Raw genomic sequence first — 10,874 nt, 5'->3', positions numbered from 1 at the left:
CATAAATCTGTATTAGCTGTATTGGTTGTTTCCATATAGATAAACACATTCACATCTTCTCAATAAACGAAAAAAATATATTGCAACAATGTTATACCTACTTGGTAAAAAGTTTTCCTTTTTGTATTGTAACAGGCCCATAGCCAGGAATTTCTATTGAATATATGTTTGTTCCCCTCCCCACACCTGGCCTGTCTACAGGTATGCTCAACATACTGTGTGATACAGCAAAAGTTCACAGTACATATATTATTTTCTTTCAGTGCATAGAGCTTTTATTTTCATTATATCATTTTACCATTTTTAAAAGCATATCCAGCGATAAATAAGGCTAAGGACTAAAATCAAAAACACTTTTTTAGGTATAGTCAAATCAGAAAATAAAAGCAGAAAAATACTGCTGAATCAGATTTTTTGCAAAGTTTAATTGAAAATAGCCATACAACCCTCCAGAAATGTATTTCAAAAACTGTTTGTGCTGTCAATCATAAGATTGAAATAAACATCCCACACAACTTCAAGAAGAAACATATTACAAAGTGTCTGTGTGTAATAAAAACTTAGTTTACAACCTATGAGTCAGTCTAGCTTGCTATTTTTACTTTCCAAGATACATGGTCAATTAGTGCTTATCTGTACAAAAGTTTATTTATGATTTTTTCTTCAAAGAAACATGGTTAAATACCTTGCCATTCTCCACTTTGACCTGGCTGATGGAAAGCACATTGTTTCAATTCTTCCTATTCTTAGTAATCACTTTACAGTGCATGACTGGTTTTCATTAAATCTATTTTTAGTAACACTTGAGATCAGTGATTGACAGCTGACTGTTATGCTATCAGTGGGAAATTGTAACTTGCTTCTAAATATAAACCAAATGTCTATTTCAGCTGATGCATTCACAAGCAGGAATAATCACTTGTTAATTTCTTTCTTCTTTACTCATTATTTTCCAGCTATCTACAATTTAAATAAAGCATGTCGAAGCATGATAAGATTTTAATGGGTGTAAGCCTCTTTGATGTCTTTTAATTGCCCAACAAAAGAAGATCTTTCAAAAATTGAACTTCAACCTTTTTTCAACTTAAGAATTAATTATTAATTTTAGTACAAAAATTCATGAAAAATATAATGAATACTGCGTAACAGCTACAAAATTTCAATACAATTTTTTCTGTATTTTTATCAAAAATGGATTCCTTTTATGATCCATATTCTGTTAATTTTAAAACAATTATAATTCACTGGAATTAGTAATCTTTTTAATACGATTTTTTTTCTGTATTTATCAATCCACATTTTTTTTTCTAACTTAGTCAATCCCTTCTTCACAAATGGAGAGACAATCTGTACTATTTGGCCAAAAAAGAAATACTAATATAAATTGCATGTTTTTATATTCCAGTTAAACTAATGATACAAACTAAGTAATATGCAATGCGTCAGGAATTTCAAATATTGAGTGTATATTTAAAGGCAATATTCTTTTTTCTTAAATTATTGTCTGGTTGATGAAATATATACAAATACAACATATCCCATAGTAAACCTGCCCGATCTTTTTATGTGTTTGAATTAACCATACTTTTTCGTTTTTTAACTGATATTTCTCCCTCTGTACTTTTTATTACTAAAATTTTCTTTTGTTTAAACTTTTCATGAACTTTTCTATATTTAACTTTTACATATTTTTTTCTTGCCATTACATTTTTCTGTGTTTTACTTATTACTTCTTGAAATGTCTTTGCTTAACTTGTCCTAATAAACTTTTTTTTCTGTGCAAACTTGCCAAACTTGACATTGCTCAATTTATTCTTTGTCACCACTTAGATGATGTCAATTTTCCAAGTGTGAACTTTCCATTTCTATGAACCAACATTCTAGGGGAAAAAACCTACTTATAGAGTATATATCTTCCAGTTCAAATACTATATTCTAAGTTCATTTTATGACTATTTTAGATGGTTGCTGCTTAAAAGGATGATACTGGACCAAGGATTAGTGGTAAAATTGAAGTCATCTCTTTGAAAGTTTTATGGATGCCATCATGATTTGTTACACTGTTATGGAATATCTGTGCAGTCATGATGAAAGCAGATATATTCCATTAGTCAAAGTTATAATTCGGTCTTCCATTCCTTTATAGTCATGACATATATTACTGGATTAATAAATTTCATTGAATTTTGAACAATAGAAAATTTTCAATTTAATTCTTTATGGAATTTTTTCAACAAATCACAAAAATGGAAATTTTAAAACTGAAATGTATGCATTCTTTTTATATATTAATAAATTATTCAATATATATCCCGCCTAAAAGACTTAGTTTAGTATTGGACTATACTAATTATATCCTATCTATCTGGTCTCTTTATCTGAAGTCAATATAAAATGTGCTTATTTTGTACATAAATTAGACTGTTAGTTTTCTCGTTTGAATTGTTTTATATTTGTCATTTTGGGGCCTTTAATAGCTGACTATGCGGTATGGGCTTTGCTCATTGTTGAAGGCCATACAGTGACCTATAGTTGTTAATTATTGTGTCATTTGGTCTCTTGTGGAGAGTTGTCTCATTGGCAATCATACCACATCTTCTTATTTCTATATTAAACATTATCAGTATGGTGAGAATAGTGCAAAAGATGCCTACAAAATGAAGCTACAATTAGAATTATGTCAAATCAATTTCTGGAGCAAAGGATCAGGAGGTACAATGATGTCCATTTTTATGTCAATATGACATATGATAATAAAAATGTCATAATTGACGTAATTAGGAAAAAATTGGTCACATACATTTTTTTTTAACAATAAATCACAAGGAGCAGCCATACAAAACAGATATCTTTGTACAAAGATGAAATATCTTACTGTGCAATTCTGTTACCGGTACTCATAATATTATTGGGATGATCTTAAAACGGGTCAATTTTAATAGTGTTAGCAGTTTTCTTTTTAAAATGCATGCATTTTGCAATGAGAGAAAGCATTCAATCATATCATTACTGACATGAGACCTATTCATTCATTATGAATGGCTGTAACATATTATTTGATAGATGAATTCCATGATTTTTAAATTTAGGGGCCAAAAATGGTCCTTAAATGGCCTGTTATTTATTATCAACTAGCATATAGCATATTATCAACTAGTATATAGCACAATCAAGAACCAGCTTATATTTCCTATGATAGAAGTCATCCAAAGTGATATATATGTTACAGCAAATAGCTGTTTGTTCTGGTTTTCATTCAATTATTTGGCTTCCTAAAATGAATGAAAACATGAGTATTTTCAGGTAATTTACTTAACAAATTTCAAATAAATATCCACATATGAAAATAGACACACCAATAAAACTGTTTCAACAGACTTCTCTAAATCATAATGCATGTATAAAAATAAGGAGATGTGGCATGATTGCCAATGAAATTACTATCCATCTGAGTTCAAATGACGCGTTCAAATGACTTGATATAAGCAATTATTGGTCCATGCATAGCATAAGTTGAAAGTGTTATAGGCATTCAAACCAATTTTTTATGAAAAATAATGATTTTTTTATGATATCAAAAGATTTCAGCTTAATAAATGTAATTCAAAATTTCAAAAACTTAAAAGATTACACAAATTATGCAAAGATAAATTCGTTATTTCCACTAGCCGTTCGTTAATATCAATGAAAATTTATGGCCTTCAAAAGGGAAAATAACTTGTACAAATGGATCTCAAATCACAGGGTCAATTACAGAAATGGCAAATAGAATATAATGAATTAGTCACATGTTGATTCTTAATCAACAAGAATGTGTCCATAGTACACATATGCCCCATTCGAACTATCATTTTCTATGTTCAGTGGACCGTCAAATTGGGGTCAAAACTCTAATTTGGCATTAAAATTAGAAAGATCATATCATATGGAACATGTGTACTAAGTTTCAAGTTGATTGGACTTCAACTTCATCAAAAACTACCTTGGCCAAAAACTTTAACCTGAAGCGGGACAGACGGACGGATAGACAAACGAACAGATGCACAGACTAGAAAACACAATGCTCCTACTATTATCGTAGGTGGGGCATAAAAATTCATTGATTTAAGGAATTTTTTTTAATTTTGTTTGAAATATTGCAAAACATTGCTTACTTCATACAAGTGAGAGGTTTAGCTAGCTATAAAACCAGGTTTAATCCACCATTTTCTACATAAGGATATGCCTGTACCAAGTCGGGAATATGACAGTTGTTTTCCATTCGCTAGATGTGTTTGAGCTTTTGATTTTGCAATTTAATAAAGGACTTTCCGTTTTGAATTTCCCTTGGAGTTCGGTATTTTTGTTATTTTACTTTCTACTAATAACACAAATTAGAAACTTGATTCAATCTGTTATCAAATTTATGCAAATTGCTACTGTACACATTGAATGTTAGACATGACAAGTTTATGGGATTGATAAAAATTAAGAATTACAAAATGTATTAGCAGAACTTTCAGACTTTCCATAATTGTCTCGAAGTTGATGGCATCTCATGAGACATTAAGAATTTTAATACACTTTTAACAATTTATTTTTAAATCAGGATGAATGGAGGTCTTTTTAGAAAATTTTAAATTTCTGTTAAAATCATCCATTTATTTTTTGATCGAAAATACTGATGGCTGCTTGCTTATATCAGAATATCAGTAACAAATATTCTAATATAGAATATTAATCAATCAATTTCCAATAACATTTAGAAATGAGTTTCAGTAGTTGCTTACATCATCTTCTGAAATTAAAGATGAAAAACATTTTTGTTGTTATTGTATTTCACATATATATGCTGTACTGTTTAAAGCATTTTAACTTTAAATGTGTATAATCTCTGTTGTGATATATGCTGCTTGACAATAAAATTTATTCTACTTCAAATTAAAATGCTGGGTTTTCATTGGATAATACAAGGGTGACATTCTGCTCTTTCACATGACTAAGTGAGGAACAATTTTTTTAAATTTTAATATGGGTTCTCCCTACCTAAATTTAACCTGTATTACTTCATTCGGGCATAACCCTGGATAAAAATGACAAAGTGTGAACAGAGTGTGACTTTTTCTTAGGATAACAATCTGCTCTATAACCTTTTCAAATATGTGTGATTTATATCATACTTATTATTATTTTATTAATATTAATCTTTTTAAACTTTAATAATACCTAATGATATAGTTATTGTTTACTTGTTACAGCAGATATGAAATTGGTGTTATTGAAGGAGACCTTGAGAATAATGTTGTCAATATAACCAAAGAGATTAAGGCTATATATTGCATTATTTGTGGTTAACCACAGAATGACATTGAGATACAAAACTCAGCTAATTAACAGTACAGTCAACCACTTTAAGTGATATTGTTGGTTTTATTATTATGTGATATCAATGTCAATATATTCCAATATATTTTGTTCAAAAGTTTGGAGATAACCTTTGAAGACTAGACAAATGAGGAGGGGGGGAGTAAAATCTCCCACAATGCACCATCCTTCACCTTTATTTGATTATTTATAGTCTTCATAGGATTTGTCTTGCTTTATCTAGTTTTCTAGAAAATTATTTTTCTTTTCAACTTTTTTCTTTTTGTTATGTTGTCTTTCTTTGCCTCAGGGTTTTTGTATCTTTACATTTTTTTGTACTTTTTGATATTTTAAATGATTATGAAGTCCATTACATTGATAATTCTTTTACACTTTGTTATTTTCATAGCTTTCAAATTCTTCAATACATGCTATATACAAAGATTTACTTAACTATGTGTTATTTGCAAAGCTAAAACAAAATAATGCTTTTAACATTTCTCCTTTTGATCAACATTTTTAATTTTAAAGTAAAGATGCAGTTACTTGATTGACTATATTACTGAAGAAACCCATGATGTAAAGATGAAACTGGACACTAAATTTGTTGGATGTGTACCAGTTGATATTTTAGTCTGGGAAAATGTGGTTTATTTGTTAGCTGAAAATGACAAATATATTTTCAAGTTTGTTCATTCTGTGGTGTAAGAGGTCTACATTTTTTTCCATTTTGTTTAAATAAGAAAAAATTGTAAGTAAACCATAAGTTAACTTAAAATTATAATGTTATTAATTCATTTATAAGTTACAACATTCTAGCAAGCATTATTTCTAAGACTTTGCTGAAATTTTCATTCCCATTATGTATCCCATGCACCAGAAAATGGTTTTTACTGAAACACAATGGCCATTCACTGAACAACAGAATTCAAAGCAGGACCCAAGTAGCAAGTTACAGTTCACCAGATCAATATGTAGTACAGTTAGGATTACAGATCATGTATTGCTACAGTAAACAACCATTGGATAAAGCCATGTTTGCTGTTATGGACTACACAGTCATATCAGGAAATGTTTTCTCTGTGAATATTTTTACCCAGTTATTTATTAGTAAGTACAATATATTTAGAATATTTGATGGCAAAAAAAAAACACAAAAAAATATGTGCCCATATAACACCATGCCCTGCTCGCAATATCACATTTTCATTATCAGTAAATCTTTGTCAAAACTGTAATTTGGCATATATTTTGTGTACCAAGTTTCAAGATGATGTGACCACAAATTAATAGTAAACTACCAATTAACCACTAATTTAAACTGCTCAGTGAGTCATAAGATCTGGGTCAAAACCCTAATTTGGCATATATTTTAAAAGTTCACATCACCATGAACATATATAATAACTTTAAAGCTAATGTGACCACAACTTCATGCAAACTGGCCTTAACCCCAAAATTTAACCTGATATGGACAGACAGATTCAGTGACTTATATAATTTGACTAGATACTAATTAAGATAAGTTCATATCCTATGACACAAATCTGATGTTAACTCTACTTTGATGTAAACTTTAGCCAAGCTATAAAAAGAGCAAAAATATAGGTTAGACAAAGCCATCACCATGGGTATTAAAGAAATTCAGCTTAGCATTTAATTATCATGACAAATTCAATTTTTGGCCTTAATAATCAAGATTTTCTACACAAGGAAGTGACTAAATCCACAAAAATATAACGGAGAAGAAAAACTACCTTGAGGTTTACAAAATCAATATAGAACTCTTTCACTTATGAAATGTAACACAGAAAATCTATAAGAAATAAGAAAATATTGATTAAATAAACACAAAATGGAGTACCAGAAACCTATATAACTATGTCTACTTTTTCCATATTTAAAACAATTATGGTATATAAATGCCCCTTTGTGGGGGTGAAATCAGAGTAATCTACTTGGCATTTTCTGTGTCAATAAAAAAACCTCATTTGTGCCCTAAATGAAATAATGGAACCTTTATTAATTCTCCGAAGAGTACTTTTAATCACTTCCAATTATACACCAATAAATCATTTTGTCCTGATTGGAGATTCATTCTGGTTGCTATTTTTATAAACTTTAATGTAATCTTTTTCTGGAGGTGCCTATAAAATACACATAAAAATAAATGAAAACAAGAACAAATAGTATTTGAAGTCATAACATGCAATCCCCACTAGCTATTAATATAGCGGTATATTAAATGGAAATTGTCTTTATGAAATTGCATAGTTATAGTTGGAAGTAACAGCTGATTTAAACATAGCAAACATCCAGGAATGCTGATAATACATGTAAAAGAAATATTTAAAAGAGAAGCAAAAGGTACCAAAGAGACATTCAAACTCATAAGTAGAAAATAAACTGACAATGCCATGGCAAAAAAAAATAAAAAGACAAACAACAGTACACAAAACACAACATAGAAAACTAAACACTGAGCAACACAAACCCCACCAAAAACTGGGGGTGATCTTAGGTGCTCTGGAAGGGTAAGCAGATCCTGCTCCACATGTGGCACCCGTTGTGTTGCTCATGTAAGTACAAACCAGGTAATAAGTCTAATTCGGTAGGTCACATTCAGGGAAAAGAGGATTGGATAGTAGTTATGACAATTGGAACATATCCTCTGTCATCTGTGAAACAGATATTCCATAACAGTCAACCAACTCATGATGGCATCCGTAAAATTTACGAAACTCAGGAGTTCTGTAGGTTTGTTATTTCTTTCTTAGTCTTAATGGTAACAAGCAAACTCACATGTTCTCCTATATAGGGAAAGAGTTTAAAAACCTGCTGGCATAGTTTTTTCAGTTTACTTTCAGGTATGATTCTTTTCAAATATTATTTCAGACAGTAATATTGTCTTACAAAAAAAAGACAGACCTATCCTGGTGACAAAAAATAAAATTTCATTAATTTGCAGTAACTGTGATCTTTATCTTGAATGTACAGAGCTAAATTCAAAAGGGATCAATCTCCCTCCACTTTTATTTTTCTTTATATTCAAGTTTGGTTCAATGCGGTGCAAGCTCCCAGAGCTAGCATTAGGGTATAACATATTTTCTACACTTATTTTGGTTTAATTTTAGTTACTATGACCTTGACATATTGATCTCAAAATTAATCGAGATCTTCCTCTTATTCAATGTGACCATATATGGAAATCCAATGTAAGGTTATCTCATTATAATCCGGAAACTCCTGAACTGCATAAATTTCAGTCTACTATGACTTGACCTAGCTTTGATATAGGGACCTAAAAATCAATAGGTAACCCTTTCTTACTATATCTGACCATATGTCCAAGAAAGGATGCAATCTGATACATGTATAACTTACTTTATTTAGCATCAGGAAACTTCTTTCCTGTACACATTTCTACACATACACTATTTTTAGTAAATAAGACCTTGACCTCAAATTCAATAGAAATCATCCTCTAATTATATGTGACCATATATTTATGGAAGGTTGCAATTCAATTTGAAGTATTTGATAAAGCATTTGAAAACCACTTTTAACATCTGGAAACCAAGATGACTAACAAACGGGTTAATAACTTCTAAGCCCCGCTTATAAGGCATAATTATGAAACCAGAAAATGTCAAAATAGATATTAAAAAAATGTGGATAGTGTCCACATGTGTCCACAGATGATGCCCCGCTTGCATATCATATACATGTAGTTATCAAGGGACATAACTGAAGAACGGTAAAAGTGACGCTACCCAAATTTGAACTTGATCTGAGTTTTGTGGTAATAACCATTGCGTGTAAGTCTCATAACATTTGGTTGAGGTTAACTTAAGTAGAGAACAGAAACTAAAAATTCAGCAATTTTTCTATTTGTAAACACACATAACTCTAGAACGGTTGTGTATAAGTTTTATAACATTTGGTTGAGACAAACTAAAGTTAGAGAACGGAAACGAAAAATTCAGCAATTTTTATGTTTATAAAGGGACATAACTCAAGAATGGTAAAAGTGTCGCCACCAAATTTCATACTTAATCTGTATTATGTAGTAATAAGCATTGTGTATAAGTTTCATAACATTTGGTTGAGGCAAACTAAAGTTAGAAAACGGAAACAAAAAATTTGTACTTGATCTTAGTTTTGTGGTAATGAATATTGTGTATAGGTTTCATAATGTTTGGTTGGGGCAAACTTAAGTTACAGAATGGAAACTAAAAATTTTGCAATATTTTGATTTATAAAGGGGCATAACTCAATAATGGTTAAAGTGACACTACCCAAATTCAACTTGATCTGTGTTTTATCAGTGGAAGTCAAAATTAAGCATTGCATTGTATAAAGCATTGATTGTAGTTGATTCAACTATAATCATGGACAAAGGAAGATAACTCCAATTTTTAAAATTACTTGATATTTAGAAGAAAATAAAAATTTAGCAATTTTTCCATTTATAAAGGGGCATAACAATAGAACGGTTATTGTGATGCCACCAAAATTCAAACTTGATCTGTGTTTTGTGGTAATAAGCATTGTGTATAAGTTTCATAACATTTGGTTGAGGCAAACTTAAGTTAGAGGACGGAAACTAAAAATTTTGCAATTTTTCCATTTATAAAGGGGCATAACTCTAGAACGGTTAAAGTGACGCCACCAAAATTCAAACTTGATCTGTGTTTTGTGGTAATAAGCATTGTGTATAAGTTTCATAACATTTGGTTGAGACAAACTTAAGTTAGAGAATGGAAACCAATTTTGGGACGTACGGACAGACATACTTATGTACATATAGACGGACAAGGGTAAAACTTAATGCCCCATAGCGGCGGGGGCATAATAAGAAATGGATTATTGTCCATTATATAACTGACCACCAGTAACAAGGCAACTATTTAAATAAGGAACATAAAATAATATAAAAATTCTATAATATATACCTTTTTTCTGCACCTTACAAATCTACATGACAGCTGTAAGTTTGCAAATTGTGAAAAAAATTTCAAAACCAGAAGTGCTTACATAGATATTTCTATGGGGACATGTTGTTTGAAGACTGGAATTACAGTAACACTGCTGTGGTCAAATAAAAAAAAACTTAATAAATAACTAACAAGTATTTACATAACTAAGAGTTACCCCCCCTTCCTTTTTCTTTGTGTTATATTATTTGTACCATTATAATGCTCTGATATCAAATAGCATATTTAGATACAAGTTATGGTTACATAAATTCATCCTACAATCAGACAACCATTGTATGAAAAACAGGAATATATAAATAATATTTTGTTCAATTTTATAGTAATGTTACAATTACTGTTAAAAAATCAAACGTTTGCAAGCTTTGCTTTTTTTTCTGCTTCAAAAGCATGTACTTATAAATTTGAAATTTTCTACATTATGTATGTATTTTGTATTTTTATATATATATTCAACCTCCAGGGTTATGTGGTTAACAATTTACATTCTAAGGGTACCATGGGGTACCATAGTTCATCATTAGTATGTATAAT

At 30.1% G+C, this 10,874-nt stretch overlaps 1 long non-coding RNA gene across 1 annotated transcript in view; it reads right to left on the bottom strand.

The window, feature by feature from the left end:
* Positions 1–688: 688 nt before the first annotated feature.
* The window catches only part of LOC127698536 (uncharacterized), a 61,409-nt gene continuing 51,223 nt past the window's right edge, over positions 689–10,874 (bottom strand). The window contains exon 5 of the long non-coding RNA XR_007980874.1: positions 689–960. This is a non-coding gene — a long non-coding RNA (uncharacterized LOC127698536). The remainder of the gene's footprint in view (positions 961–10,874) is intronic.

This window comes from Mytilus californianus, unplaced genomic scaffold (genome assembly GCF_021869535.1).
Source record: "Mytilus californianus isolate M0D057914Y unplaced genomic scaffold, xbMytCali1.0.p SCAF_4, whole genome shotgun sequence".
Taxonomy (NCBI): Eukaryota; Metazoa; Mollusca; class Bivalvia; order Mytilida; family Mytilidae; genus Mytilus; species Mytilus californianus.
The sequence above is the reverse complement of the archived record's forward strand: the minus strand, read 5'-3'. Positions and strand labels throughout refer to the sequence as shown.